This window comes from Phascolarctos cinereus, unplaced genomic scaffold (genome assembly GCF_003287225.1).
Source record: "Phascolarctos cinereus isolate Bilbo 61053 unplaced genomic scaffold, phaCin_HiC Scaffold_5;HRSCAF=322, whole genome shotgun sequence".
Lineage (NCBI taxonomy): Eukaryota > Metazoa > Chordata > Mammalia > Diprotodontia > Phascolarctidae > Phascolarctos > Phascolarctos cinereus.
In genome coordinates, this window is record NW_027555958.1 from 340,218,106 (window position 1) to 340,232,695 (window position 14,590).

Below are 14,590 nucleotides of genomic sequence, written 5' to 3' on the forward strand. Positions count from 1 at the left end.
CCTCAATTATTCACCTCCTCAACTCCTACTCATGAGCTTTTGAATAAAGCTAGGAGAAGTCACACAACTGTTGGTGGAGCAGTAAATTAAAAATTTATATTATATAATTCCAACTGGGCAATCCTTTTTACTCTTCTCTAATTGATTCTCTTGTTCCAAACCTTCTTATCTGCCCTCAAGCCTCAACACCATCCCTCTCCTCACTCTTTCAGCTGAAGATCTTCCCTCATACTTTACTGAGAAAATAAAGACCATTTGCTATGAGCTCTATCATACCTTTTATCTATATCTCAGAATCACTTGACATCACCCCCGTTTCCTCCTCCACTAGGCAAGTTTCTAATAAAAAGGTTGTCCAGCTCTTCCTCACAAAAGCCGACCCTTCTACCCTTTATAACATTCCCTTCCAACATTCCCAGCAAAACATTCCCATAATCATCCCCCTTCTTTCTAAACTTTCCCTAACTACTTGTTACTACCCTGTCACTGATAAACATAAACAAGTCTCCCTTATTCTTAAACAAACCCACATTAGGCCCTATTCCCTTGATCTATCATTCTATATTTTTCTCCTCTCTTTCTCCATTAAACTCCTTTAAAAACCTATCTCTACTCATTGCCTCCCCTTCCTCTCCTCTCCCTTATGTCTCAACTGTTTGGTAACTGGCTTCCAGTGTTATCATCACTCAATTAAAACTTCCTTCTCCAAAGTTGCCATTGATCTCTTTTTTATTTAATATTTTATTTTTCCCCAATTACATAGAAAAACTATTTTTGCCATTTGTTTTTAAAATTTGTGAGTTACAAATTCTTTCCCTTTCTCCTGGGCCCCCTCATTGAGAAGGCAGGCAATCTGATATGTTATATATGTGCAGTCATGCAAAACATATTTCCATATTAGTTATGTTGTGGAAAAAACACATTCCACAAAAAATAAATAAAGCAAAATGAATATGCTTTGATCTGCATTCAGACTCCATCAGTTCTTTCTCTGGAAATGGATAGCATTTTTCATCATAAGTCCTTCAGAATTGTCTTGGCTCATCGTGTTGTTAAGAATAGCCGTCATTCACAATTGATCATATTGCTGTTACTATGTACAATGTTCTCCTGGTTCTGCTTATTTCACTTTGTATCAGTTTATGTAAGTCTTTCCACATTTTTTTGAGGACATCCTGCTCATTGTTTCTTATAGCACAATAGTATTCCATCACAATCATATACCACAATTTGTTCAGCCATTCCTCAATTGATGGGTATCACTTCAATTTCTAATTCTTTACCACCACTAAAAGAGCAGCTATAAATATTTTTGTACATATAGGTCCTTTTCTTTTTTGTTTTTTATCTCTTTGGGCTACAGACCTAGTGCTGCTGTTGCTGAGTCAAAGGATATTCATGGTTTTATAGCCCTTTGGGTATAGTTTCAAATTGCTCTCCAGAATGATTGAATCAGTTCACAGCTCTACCAACAGTGCATTAATTTCTCAATTTTTCCATATCCTTTCCATGTTATTTTCCTTTTCTGTCCTATTCGCCAATCTAATAAGCATGAGGTATTACCTCAGACTTGTTTTAATTTGCATTTCTCTACTTAATAGTGAGTTAGAGTAGTTTTTCATATGGCTATAGATAGCTTTGATTACTTCATCTGAAAACTGATCATATCTTTTGATTATTTATCAATTGGGAAATGGCTCTTATTTTTATGAATTTGACTCAGTTCTCTATGTGTTTGAGAAATGAGGCCTTTATCAGAGAAACTTGCTTCAAAATTTTTTTTACAATTACTAGTGCTAACTGTATTTCACTTCATCCTATCCCCCACCCTGTTTATTCTGTTCTCTCTCTTCTTTTATGCTGTCCCTTCTCAAAAGTGTTTTGCATTTGATGACCCCCTCCCCTAATCTACCTTCCCTTCTATCACACCCTCCCCCTATTCTCTTATGCCCTTCACTTCCTACTTATTTTTCTGTAAGATAAGATAGATTTCTACTTGAGTGTGTATGTTATTCCCTCTTTGAGCCAATTCCATTGAGAGTAAGATTGAAGCACTCCCCCCACCCTATCTGCCCATCCACTGTAAAAGTTCTTACATGCCTAACTCCCCCTTTCCCCTTCTCCCAATGTATTCCTTTTTTTTTTACCCATTAATTTTATTTTTTTAGATAACCATTCCCTTATATTCAACTCACACCCATGCCCTCTGTCTATGTATACTCCTTCTAACTGCCCTAATAATGAGAAAGTTCTTAAGAGTTATAAGTATCATCTTCCCATGTAGAATATAAACAGTTTAACCTTATTGAATCTCTTCTGATTTCTTTCCTATTTACCTTTTTATGCTTCTCTTGAGTCTTGTATTTTAAAGTCAAATTTTCTAATCAGCTCTGGTCTTTTCATTAGGAATACTTGAAAGTCCTCTATTTCATTGAATATACATTTCCCCCCTGAAGGATTATATCCAATTTTGCTGGATAGATAATTTTTATTGTAATCCTAGCTGCAATCCAAGCCTTTCAACTCTTTAATGCAGAAGTTAGGAAATCTTGTGCTATCCTGACTGTGGTTTCATGATATTTGAATTGTTTCTTTCTGGCTACTTGCAATTATTTTCTCCTTGACCTGATAATTCTGGAATTTGGAATATTCCTGGGAGTTTTCATTTTGGGATCTCTTTCAGGAGGTGATTGATAGATTCTTTCAATTTCTATTTTAGCTTCTGGTTCTAGAATATCAGGCCAGTAAGTGACAGTCAAGACTTGAAGAATAATAATAGGTAGCATTTATATGGCACTTTAAGGTTTGCAAAGCACTTTACCCATTATTTCATTTAATCCTCACAACAACCTTGTGAGGTAGGTGCTATTATTATTATCCAAATCTTATAGATCAGGAAATTGAGGCTAAGAAAGGTAAAAGATTTATCTAGGGTTGTACAACTAGCTACTGAGTCAGGATTTGAACTGTGATAATTCTGACTCCAAGTCCAACACTATTTCACTAGCATCCTCACCTAGATCATCTGTTGACACACTTGAATGCTCTTAGCATAGAAGTTACAAGAAATATGAAGCTAGGAGATAAAATATAAGCATGCAATTCAGTGATAGAGTGAGCCATTTTTGTGGGAACAAAATTTAGTTAATGATTTTTAATGCTATGAATGAGCTAACAGTTCTAGAAATGAAGTAACTAAGGATCATAAGAAAAATTTGAGAAGCTAAAATAATGAAAACATAAGGAACAAACAGTTGTGAATAGGGTGTACAAGGAAAGATAGTAGTAGGTATGCAGTCATTTGTAACACGTGAGAATTTTTTAAAAAATGAAAATATGCAGAAGAAAAAGTGAAGGCAAGGTCTGATCTAGAAAAATAAGATAAAAATAAGAAAAAATAGCTGGGTTGGAAAAAACTGACTCTTATGCATTTGAAGAACTGCATGGAAATAATGGAGGCAGTCTGAATCCTAGAGTTTACTTCAGGAGGAATAATAAATTCAGCACACCTTCAAAACTGTGGATACTGAAAAATAGTTTACTTCATGTAGCTAAATAATGACTCCCATAAAAGTAAAAATCGCCATCCATCAATTCAGTCAGAGTCTGGGTTTATCAAACAGTAGATTATTATAGTCATTGACTACTATGTCCTGTGTACTTAACCTATTCCATTGATCCACCACTCTATTTCTTAGCCAGTATCAAGTAGTTTTGATGATTGCTCCTTTATAATACATTTTAAGATCTGGAATGGCTAGGCCACCTTCCCCAGCATTTCTTTTCATTAGTTGCCTTGATATTCTGCACCTTTTGTTCTTCCAAAAGAATCTTATTTTTTTTTAGCTCTATAAAATAATTTTTGATAGTTTGATTGGTATGGCACTGAATAAGTAAATTAACTTAGGTTCAACTCTATTTCATAAGGCTTCTATTAAGACCATGAAAATTCTCATAGTGACAAGAGAATAGTAGGATGAATGTAATCAAAATGGCCTTTAACAAGGAGAATGAAACTTTCTCAGAGTTCAATTTTGGTGTGACTGAAGGTGTAAATGTATGTTTGCCTATGGGTAAGAAGAAAGTAGCAGATACATGTACAAATGTGCTCAAAACTACTTTTTCTTGATTTTAAAAAAAATCATACTTTTAGTACTTAGAGTTAGCAATATCCTAAAGATTCATATGTAATTAGATAAATTTTGAATATTAAAGATAAAATCAAGCATACATATATGTATATTTGTGTATATATATGTATATGGAAACTTTCTAATGTATTATTCAATATTATTATATGTATTTATTTCAGTATTGTCAATATATGTCTACACACACACACACACACACACACACATACATACACAGAGATTTTACAGTCTAGGGACTATATTAAATTCTTTTATACTATGCATTTTTCTTTTTCCTCATCTTTTTCCTGGTTGTAGAATGTTGAATGCTGGTATTAATGAGTGTCTTTGGAGTAGTTTTACCCCTCTACTATCTTCCTATTTTTAAAATAGAGAGGTAAGACATGTACCTTTTAGAGGAAGGAGCCAAGAAACAGTATTTTTACTTTCTCTCAGAGGTCTTGAGTGGTGGCAGTAGCCTTGTACTATGAAATTGGGTAGTAATAAATTTAGGACATGAGGCAACCTTTAATTTGTTAAATGGGATCTTTTTATAAGAAATAAGATTATAGTAGAAAATTTAAAATATTGTAATCACAATGAGTTTCTGAGTAAAGTCAGAGTAGGAGCTTTCTGAGGGATTGAGGAGATACAGAAGAGGACAAAAGAGACAGGGAGACACGGAGAAAGTGATAGGGAGACAGGGAGAGAGAGAGATAAAGAGACACAGAGAGACACAGAGAAAGAGAGAGATCCTTCAGTTCTATTGAGAAGACAATAGTTGCTAGCTCCCTGAGCAGTGACTCACTTTGTCTTAGAACTACTAAAAAAAAGTTTTATACAGTGACGTGTTCTGCTAAGTTATTATTCTGCCATTATGAATGCTTAATGTTCTCGTAGGGGCTTTTAGAAGAATATGTTTTACTAGCACATGTGGTGCCATTATATTGTAAACCAAGCCCAGGAGTTTTAATTACATGGAGGGCTCTGGATATTAAAACTGCTGACAAATTCATAATGTGTTTTAAATTGCTATGCTAGAAAGTACAAATGAAAGGTCTGATCTGGAATAAGCACTTTTTTAAAAAAAAAGTTTTATTTAGTATTTTATTTTTCCCCTGTTACATGTAAAAATAATTTTTAACAGTAGTTTCTAAAACTTTGAGTTCCAAATTCTCTTCCTTCCTCCCTCCTCACCCCCCTTCCCCATTGAGAAGGCATGCAATTCCATATAGGTTATACATGTATAGTCATGCAAAACATATTCATAATAGTCATGTTGTGAAAGAAAACAGATGAGAAAAAAACTCAAGAAAAATAAAAGTAAATAAAGCAAAAAAACACATGCTTCAATCTGTAAATAAAGTAAATAAAGTATGCATCAATCTGCATTCAGAATATCAGTTCTTTCTCTGGGAATGGATAGCATTTTTCATCCTAAGTCCTTCAGAGTTTTCTTGGTTCATTGTATTGCTGAGAATAGCTAAGTCATCCATAGCTGATCATCTTAACAATATTAATGTTACTTTGTGCTCAGTACATTTCATTTCGCCTCAGCTCATGCAAGTCTTTCCAGATTTTAGCAGCTTCTACATTAAAGAATAAGAGGGCTTGAAATATAATATTCTGGAAGGCAAAGGAGCTAGAATTACAATCAAGAATCACCTGCCCAGCAGAACTGAGTATATCCTTCAGGGGGAAAAACAGACATTCAATAAGATAGAGGACTTTCAAGTCCATCAATTCCATCAATTCTTGATGAAAAGACCAGAGCTGAACAGAAAATTTGACTTTCAAATACAAGATGAGAGAAACATAAAAAGCTAAATAGGAAAGAGAAATCATAAGGGACTTAATAAGTTTAAACTGTACATTCCTTTGACCTCTGGGATATCATATTCCAAGCCCTCTAGTCCTTTAATGTAGAAGCTGCTAAATCTTGTGTTACTCTGATTGCTTTTCCACAATATTTGGATTGTTTCTTTCTGGATGTTTGCAATATTTTCTCCTTGACCTAGGAACTCTGGAATTTGGCTATAATATTCCTGGGAGTTTTCCTTTGGGGATCTCTTTCAGGAGGTGATTGGTAGATTGTTTTGATTTCTATTTTAGCTTCTGGTTCTAGAATATCAGGGCAGTTTTCTTTGATAATTTCTTGAATGATGATATCTAGGCTCTTTTTTTGATCATGACTTTCAGGTAGTCAAGTAATTTTAAAATGATCTCTCCTGGATCTATTTTCCAGGTCAGTTATTTCTCCAATGAGATAGTTTACATTGTCTTCTTTTTTTTTTTCATTTTTTGGTTTTGTTTTATTGCTTCTTGATTTCTCATAAAGTCATTAGCTTCTATTTGTTCCATTCTAATTTTCAAGGAATTATTTTCTTCAGTGAGCTTTTGGACCTCCTTTTCCATTTGGCAAATTATGCTTTTTAGAGCATTCTTCTTCCTCACTGGCTTTTTGGATCTCTTTTACCAATTGGCCTAGTCTGTTTTTTAAGGTGTTATTTTCTTCTTCTTCTTCTTTTTTTTTTTTGGTGTCTCCTTTACCAAGCTGTTGACTTATTTTCCATGATTTTCTTGCATCACTCTCACTTCTCTTCTCAATTTTTCCTCTACCTCTCCTACTTGATTTTCAAAATCCTTTTTGAGCTCTTCCATGGCCTGAGACCAATTCACATTTTTCTTGGAGGCTTTGGATGTAGGAATTTTGACTTTGTTGTCTTCTTCTGATTATATGTTTTGATCTTCCTTGTCACCATAGTAACTTTCAATACTGAGAGTTTTTTTCCTGTTGTTTGCTCATTTCCCCAGCTTATTAGTTGACTTTTAATTCTTTTTTAAAATAGGGCTCTGCTTCCAGGATAGAGGCAGCACTGTCCCAAGTTTCAGGGGTTTTGTGCAGCTATTTTCAGAGATACTTCTAGGAACCCATAAGTTTTCAGTCCTTCCAAGATGGTATGATCTAAGGAGAGATATTTATCACTCTCCTGGCCTGTGCTCTGGTCTGTGAGAGAACATAAGCACTCTTTTCTGCCCTGGAACTGTGAGGAGGGTCCCCCCTTCACTGTGGTTGTTCATATCGTTTGACCATTTATTAATTGAGGAATGACTTGTATTCTTATAAATTTGACTCAATTCTCTATGTATTTTAGAAATGAGGCCCTTATCAGAGAGACTGGTTGTAAAAATTCTTTCCCAATTTTCTACCTTCCTTCTAATCTTGGTTGCATTGTTTTTGTGCAAAAACTTTACAATGTAATGTAATAAAAGTTATCCATTTTGCTTTTCATAATGTTTGCTATCTCCTTTTTGGTCATGAATTTTTCTGTTCTCCATAAGTCTGATAGGTAAACTGTTCCTTGATCTCCCAGTTTGCTTATAGTATTGGCCTTTATATCTAAATCATGAACCCATTTTGACTTTATTTTGGTATATGGTGTGAGATTTTGATCTCTACCTAGTTTCTGCCACACTCTTTTCCAGTTTTCCCAGCAGTTTTTGCCAAAGAGTTGAATTCTCATCCTAGAAGCTGGGGTCTTTGGGTTTATCAGATAATAGATTACTATAGTCATTGACTACTATGTCTTGCATACTTAACCTATTCCACTGATCCACCACTCTATTTCTTAGCCAGTACCAAGCAGTTTTGATGATTGCTGCTTTATAATATGATTTAAGATCTGGAATGGCTAGGCCACCTTCCTCTGCATTTTTTTTTCCTTAGTTGCCTTGATATTCTGGATCTTTTATACATGACAACATCTTGAGGATTATAAACATAATGCAAGAGTAACTAACACACATAGTATGACTACCATTCTGCCTATGTAAATTATCAAAAGAGATATGGTAGGAAAATAATATTGCCTCTAATTTACTCATTAAATTTCCATAGTAGGGATGATAATTTGAGGTATTAGGTAGAAGTGATAATCCCAAATAATTCTAGGCATTAGAAATGTTAACCATGTGGCTTCTTTTCATGAAGATGGTAAGTATTTTGAAGGCAAGATTCTGGCAATCTACTTCACAGTGCTGACTCCACGACTATATGCTTTTTGTACACTCAGGTTAACATTAATTAAATTGAACAATTGATTATTTATTTATAAAAATTGTCATGTAATTCATTGTCCTTCTAGATGACTAGTTTAGTATTCAGGCTGGCCTCTTTAATATACTCCATCCCATATACATATATAAATGTCCTATATTCAAGCTTACAAAGCCATAAAGTTCAGTGAATGAAAGGTTAGAAGAGACTGAACAAGAATCTCCCTTAAAATATTCCCCCCAAAATGGTAATTCATCCTTTGCTTGGAGACCTTTAGTGAGGGGAAACTCATTACTTTTTGGGCAGTCTATTCCTCTTTTGAATAATATGTTAGAAAGTTTTTCCTTATGTCAAGCTTACATTTGACTGTTTGTAACTTCTGCCTCTACTGCCTAGTTCTGCTTTCTGGGGCCAACTATACAAAATCTATTTCTCTTCTAATTAAATGCTTTAAGACAAGTGGGTCACATAGCTATAAGATGGCTTAGCTAGAATTTGAACCCATCCATGTGTGTTCCTTTTGAGTTGACTTATTATTTCTTCCTTAAATTGACTAACATATTGTTTGATATCAGATCTTTAAAATACATAACTCCTAGCTTTTGGAAGATTAGCATGGACCCTGCTCAAGGATGATACTTAAATTTAAGAAATGCTCTACGTATTTTAAAGAAGCAGTCTGATATAGTGGATAAAATCCTGGCCTTGGAGTAGGGAGACCTGGGTCTAAATCCTGACTCAGATACTTACTAGTTATGTGACCCTGGTCAAGTATCTTAACCCTTCTGGGCCTCAATGTCCTCATCTGTAAAATGAGGGGGGGCAGTAAGCATAATGGTCCATAAAGTTCCTTAAACATCTAAATCTGTGGTTATATGAATTGTATCCTTCTCTCTGTATTCTTACTATATCTTCAATTTATATGATAGACATGTATGATAACAGAGAACAGTTTGTATGTAAGACATTTCAAAAAATTAGTCCAGATTCTCTCATTTACTTAATGGGCCACCTTGAACCTATTGTTGAAGATGATAAAATGTACCATTCTGCCACATAGCTCTGTCATGAGGATTGCAACCTGCATTGACTCCCTTCTACTGTACAGCATCAAAAGCTTTGGCAAACAGTGTTTTCAGAATGCAGAAGGAACCTAAGAGGAGAAATTGACTCAACTTTTCTCTTTTGCAAGTTGCTCTTGGTTGACCATGATTTACCCTGCAATAACCTGTCCTTTTCTGCTCACGCTGGCGTGATGGGAGCAGAGGAGTCAGATTTAAAGCTTGAAAGGAACTTACAGTTTACCTGTTTATCTAAACTCCCTGATTTTATAGATGTGGGAACTGAGACCCAGAGAAGTGAAGAGACATCTTTGAGTCACACATGCAGAGTGAGGGGCAGATGTGGAGTTTGAACCTAAGTCATCTGACCCTAATCCCAGGATTGTTTTTGTTTTTGTTTTTACTATAACACAAGTAGGTTGACACCGGTATGAATTAATTTCCATTATGGTCTCTCTGTCATTATATTAACGTTGGCGTCTTTACAATGCTTCTGAATTAACACTGCTTTGCCCTCTAAGGGACAGGCTGTAAGTCATCTTGTGTTTTAAAGTGTTAGACTGAGAGACTGACTGTCTGGTGGTCTTTGGCCCATCTTTAACTAGCTGTTACAATTCCAGGAAAACTGCAGGGGTTGAAGTATCTCTTCTGACATGTATGGAAAAAAAAGAAATGAGTAAAGAACTGTTATTTATTTACAGTCAATTAAAGCAACTCATATCATGGCCTGAGCTGTCAATCAGTGGATTGATAACAGATGACTTTAGGGTACCAGTATACCCTTCCCTAAGGATTGTTTTTGAGGAAGAGAAATATGATGTGAGAACTGTCTTCCAACCAGTGAAATCTACCAATCACAAGCATTTATTGAGCACCCTAAGTGCTGAGTGACGAGCTAAAAGCTGGGCATCCAAAGACAAAGACGAAAGTCTTTGCCTAAAAGGAGTTTACATTCTTTTGGATGTGACAATACATATATTTAAAAGGACCTACAAAATAAATACAAGGTAATTTTTTGGAAGGAGGCACTGGCAATGAGGGGAATCAAGGAAGGCCTTACTTGGAAGGCGTTGCTTGAGCTGAGCTTTGAAGAAAACAAGATTTGGAAAGGCAGAGGTGATGACTACGTAGCATAGGAGATAGTCATGGACTTGAAGCTAGGAAGACAAGGTCATAGCCTGCTTCAGATGTTTACTAGCTGTATGACCTGGGCAAGTTACTAACCTCTCTTGCCTCTGTTTCCGAGTCAGTAAAATGGGCTAGAAATGGTGGCCTCTAGGGTTCTTCCTGCTCTAAATTGATGATCCTATGGAGGGAATGCATTCCAACATTGCATTATCAAAGACCTATATGATATGTAGTGCAGACACACCTGTATGTTGGGCTTATTGCCAGCTACCAGAAGATGCTCTGTTGCTTTTTGTGGCCACAGCTGTTTTCTCTGATTTAACTTGTGGCTGTGTTTAGTTTAAATGCTCACCCTGTCACTGCTTACTATAAAAATTGCTATTAGGAACACAGGAATACTGGAAACAGAGTGCTGGTGGACACTGAACTTTATCAACTGCTCTACCATTTATCTTTAAGGGAGTTTATCAGTTCTGGCAAACTAAAGGATTTGTGTTTGCCCAAGTATTACAGAGAGATATATGCAAAATTGAGACTCATAGCCCATACTGGGATTGAAACAGTGAGTTTTGTGATTGGAAATGGGTCTCTTCAAAAGAGAATGCCTATTTCTGAGTTTTGAGCAATTATTTATACCAGTTTTTCTTGAAAAGCAATTTAATGACATCATATTTTTCAAGTCTTCCTTTCAGAGCTATTCTACAGTGACTGCAGTTTGGTATGAACCTAATTGAATCTTTTTGAAACCAGACAATAAACAAGACAAACTGGGAGGTATAAATCAAAGTCAATAATGACGATATTCTTTAAAATGCACTTGATCATTTAACGGTGCCCCAACAATTTAAAAAAACTACTCCGTAGAGTGATCATTAGAGAGAGTAAACATGGAACTTTGTCAGACTGAAGAAAAGGGCTGTACAGTGGCTAGGTCTGAAAGTCCTGCTTAAGTTCAATATGAAAGATTGGCAAACATGATTAAATTTGTCCCTAGTCAAAGTAGAAATTGAATATTATTGCCTGTAAAGTTTTGAAAGTATCCATTTCACAAGTACAAATGAATAATCAAAATGTTCTACCTGGTATTTCCAAACTATATAAATGCAAATCTTTCTTTTCTTCCTGTTTATACTGGGAGAATAGTTAATCATGACTCAAATGTTGATTTATTTACAATTTGGTATATATTGCATGAAACGAATTTTACAGTACCTAAAGATGAGCTGGGTTGAGAAGGTACAAATGCTGGGGGATTGTTTACATATCTGTATTTTCTATTGGAAAATTTCTCTTCTAAATCTGGAATTTTTGTGTAAAAAGAAAGAACATTAAATATTTCTCATAAACCTGTATTATTCATCAGTAAAGAAATGCTTAGATGTTGATTGAGGGTAACGTCAGGATCTTTGCTATTAGGTTACTTGTTTGTAGGTAAAGCAACCTGCTATAATGGGATCCTTTAAATATTTCAGTAACATTGTACTGTGTTAGTAAAATAAAGATGAAAACACAGACAGTTCATACCCTCCAGAAACATACAAACAAATAATGCATTTAACACACACAAATAAATATGAAACAAGATATGGAGAGAGAGAGAGAGAGAGAGAGAGAGAGAGAGAGAGAGAGAGAGAGAGAGAGAGAGAGAGATGAAGGGAATATTTTATCATTTTATATAGAAGATCACTTTCAGCTAGGAAGACTAGGCAAGGTTTCATTAAGGAAACAGCATGTGAGCTATGCTTTGAAAGAGATAGCACCTTCCTCTTGAATGGTACTCTCATATTCTACTATGCTCCTGCTCTTCATTCTGAAGCTCACTCCAGCACTGGATTTCACATTATTAGAAATGCTGATCCCCCATTTCCCTCAGTGGTTGGCTCCTCCTAGAATCTCCATTGAAGGGGGATGCCCAGGGAGATATGAATCATTCCTTTCCAGACTGTACTTTTGAACTTCTACCATGCTCCCAGGCTGGATACCTTTGTCTTCTCCCTCCCTTTTTTCAGTTTCCTTTTATATATTGTCTTCTTCCTTTAGTATGTAAGCTTCTTGGGGATAAGGACTTTCTTTCTACTTGTATTTATATTCTCAGTGTTTAGTGCAATGGCTGGCACATAATAGATGCTATATCAAGTCTTTCCCTCTCTTTTCTTCTTTTTCTTCCTCCTCTTCTTTTTCTTCTTCTTTTCTTCCTCTTCTTCTTCCTTTTCCTCTTCCTTTTAGTCTTCCTCTTTGTCTTCCTTTTCCTCATTCTCCTCTTCTTTTTTCTTCTTCTCCTCCTTCTCCTTTTCTTACTCCTCTTCTTTTTGTTCCTCTCACCACATGTGATCCCTCTCTCCATTTGAGGTGCTATAACCTTATATGTGGGTGTTTTGTCCAAAGGAACATAACTTTTGCTTGTTTATATTTTGTAAGATATCTTGGGGTTCAGAGGCTAGATTTTTAACATTTTTCTATTTATTTATTACTTTTATTTTTTTCTCAAAAAATCTGGGACAATTTACTTTTTGTCCAGCACAGTTTAGTTTTCATTTATGATTTTTTGAAATATAGCTCTGAAAAAACAGGCTTTAAAAAAGCCCTTTGTGATTCAAATGGAGCTACTTGGCTGTACTTTTAAACCCAAATCACTCTGGCTTTCATTGAATGGCTAATGAAATGCCCCAGTCCAAGTCTTTGTTGCTCATTGTTTGGGTTTTGATGGTTTAGAAGGAGTGCAGATAACAATTGTTTTCTGTTCTGGCCAGAAACAGCTGAGGGTCTTCCCCTCCCAAGACTGATACTTTTATGGTGGTAAACTTAGGCTATCTTTTGTCTCTATTCTTACCTAGCCCTTACTCATTGAATGGGCATTTCCTCAGACAAACTTAGACCTGGGAAAGACCTTAATTTAAAAAGGGCAAGGTCACTCACTGCATCCTGGGTCATCACTAGTTATCTTGACTCTTTTCTTACCACTGGACTGTGATGACTCTGGAGGAGAGGAGAGAGTGAGGCTGATGACCTTTTGTAGTTCTGCCTCCCTTAAACCCAAATTGCTCATCGGTCAAGCCATCACTCTTGTGACGTCATTGGTCATCTTTGAGAATGAAGGACAAAGAACAACAGCAGCCTAACATGCAGGGAGTCTTCCTCTCTATCACTGCAAGGGTACTACAGTGGAACATCAAAGGTATCATATCATACCTTTAGCTATTTCTCACTCTTGCTACATGACTGGCACAACTTCAATTCCAGCTACACATTTCTCTTCTCATTTCCTTTAAGCAAGAGTGTCAAGATTGATATAATTCATTTCTTCTAGCAACATTATCTCACACCTAAAGTCATATAATGGAAAAATAATTTTTACCTGTACCTAAAATCTGCCTTACTTGATTTCCCATTTATTATAATACTTTATATACTATATGCTGACCATAGTTTAACTTAAATGCATGAAATATTTCCTGTGATAGAAATAAAAAGGGTCCATTTGACCTGTTTTATACTAAAGAAAAAGAAATCTTTTGGGTACAAACTTGCAGAATGAGCTTTCTAAGATATTCTAAGCCTATGACTCTTTCTTGGGCTATGCTTCCTGCCAACGGATGGAACCCTGTCTCACTCAGGGATAACTGTGTCCCCAACCTATTACCTGTACATGGAATCATGTGTATATCTCTGTCTTTCTTGGGCGCCCACCTGTCATATAGTCTCATTCCAAACCTCTCACTTCCTTTTTAGTATCTCAGAACTGTGCACCTTGATTCTGACATGAGTGAATGAAAAAGATATTTATTAATTAATTAAAGTATATTATGTGTGAAGCACTGTGGTAACTACTAGAGATACAGATAGAAAAGGGAAACAGTTCCTTCTCTCAAGGAGCTCACATTCTAGTAGGAAGACAACACGTATGGAAGATTTCAGCTGCAAGTCAAATGGAAAAGTCCCATGATCTTTAGAGTACAGAGGCAAAACCAATTGTAATGTTTAACTCAGATTGTGAGCTGGGCACTACACTTATGAGAAGAGAGGGAAAGAGACCTGGAGGCTCATACACAACAGCAAGAAGAAACAGGATAGAATCATAGCATTTGAGAATTGGAAGTAACCCATCTAATCCAACCTATACTCCAAAGGAATCCCAATCATAACATGCATGCCTGATAAGTGATCATTCAGTCTGTGCTCAAAAATCTCTAAAGGAGGGGAACCTATCACATTCA

The 14,590-nt window shown here is 35.7% G+C and overlaps 1 protein-coding gene and 1 pseudogene across 1 annotated transcript in view; both read left to right on the top strand.

The window, feature by feature from the left end:
• RYR2 (ryanodine receptor 2) overlaps positions 1-14,590 on the top strand; it is a 794,727-nt gene that overhangs the window by 222,057 nt on the left and 558,080 nt on the right.
• On the top strand, positions 8,792-8,854 carry LOC144458058 (U6 spliceosomal RNA; annotated as a pseudogene).